This window comes from Plasmopara halstedii (genome assembly GCF_900000015.1).
Source record: "Plasmopara halstedii genome assembly, contig: Scaffold_208, whole genome shotgun sequence".
In the NCBI taxonomy this organism is placed as follows: domain Eukaryota; phylum Oomycota; class Peronosporomycetes; order Peronosporales; family Peronosporaceae; genus Plasmopara; species Plasmopara halstedii.
Window position 1 is genome coordinate 121,126 of NW_020187129.1, and position 1,128 is coordinate 122,253.

Below are 1,128 nucleotides of genomic sequence, written 5' to 3' on the forward strand. Positions count from 1 at the left end.
AAAGTAAATGGCGAGGCCAAGTCACTTGCGCAAGTCTTTGATACCGGCTAGTCTACAATGACTTTGACCTTAGCGAGATCCGCTTGAATGTCACACTTGACCCTATAAAGGAAATTTCACCGCGTCGAAGATGCATTTATGCGCATTATCATACAGCTAATTCGTGCGCATACACTTGAGCACCGCTCTCAAATGGACGGTGTGATTTTCCTCATGTGTTCTCCCGAGCCCCGCACAACTGTAGACGAAAATTTCGTCGAAGTATTTTTGTACATACGCCCGGTGGACCGCGCCACAAGAAGATTAAAGTGATGTTGGTGATTTCGACAGCCCTTGAGGAATCACCAGCCACTTCTAGAGCATCCCGCTCGAACTTCCCACCGTTATCGGTGAAATATTGCTCGCTCTCATAAGCAATTGGTAGTACTCATCGAATTAGTCGTGTGCACTGTACTTTGTACATCCAATCATATTGTTTCCAAGAACATCTTTCCTAGGAGCCGGCGTCTGTGCCAGAATAGTGGTAGGGCTGAGTTTATTGAAAGCGTGATCGATACGCCACTTGACATTCGGCTTCCGGACACAAAATGTGGATGTTGAACTAGAAATCTTGCCCTCACACATTGCACGGAAGAAGGAGTCAATGATGTTACACTGCTTCTTACGCAGGGGTCATTGGCGTGTTACGCCAACCGGGTAGACCTCATAACGCACATTTAGGTCCGGAGGTAGGACCGACGGCGGGTCTCTGGAGAAGACGTCTTGAAATTTCTTTACCAAGGAATAGTACAGATCTGAGGAATCCTTCAGGATCGTTGATCCACTTCGTGCGTTCAGCACTCTCTTGGTGTCCTCCAAAATAGCTTCATCTAGAAGCGACGACGATTAAATCTCCTCGTTTGGCCGTATAATGTATACCTCGGCTAAATCGCCTGTCTTCAAGGCACCGCCAATCCCATCGAAGGACATTTCGTCCAGCTTAAGAAGAGCATCCACCGCAGGAATAGTCTAGAGGTGACGTCGCCGACTTTCTCTACCGCCATACCGTTGACAAGGGTGTATAGTTGTTAGCTATCGTCTACCCTGGGACATGCTCGATGCCCTGCGTCGTGCAGTTATCATACGGTA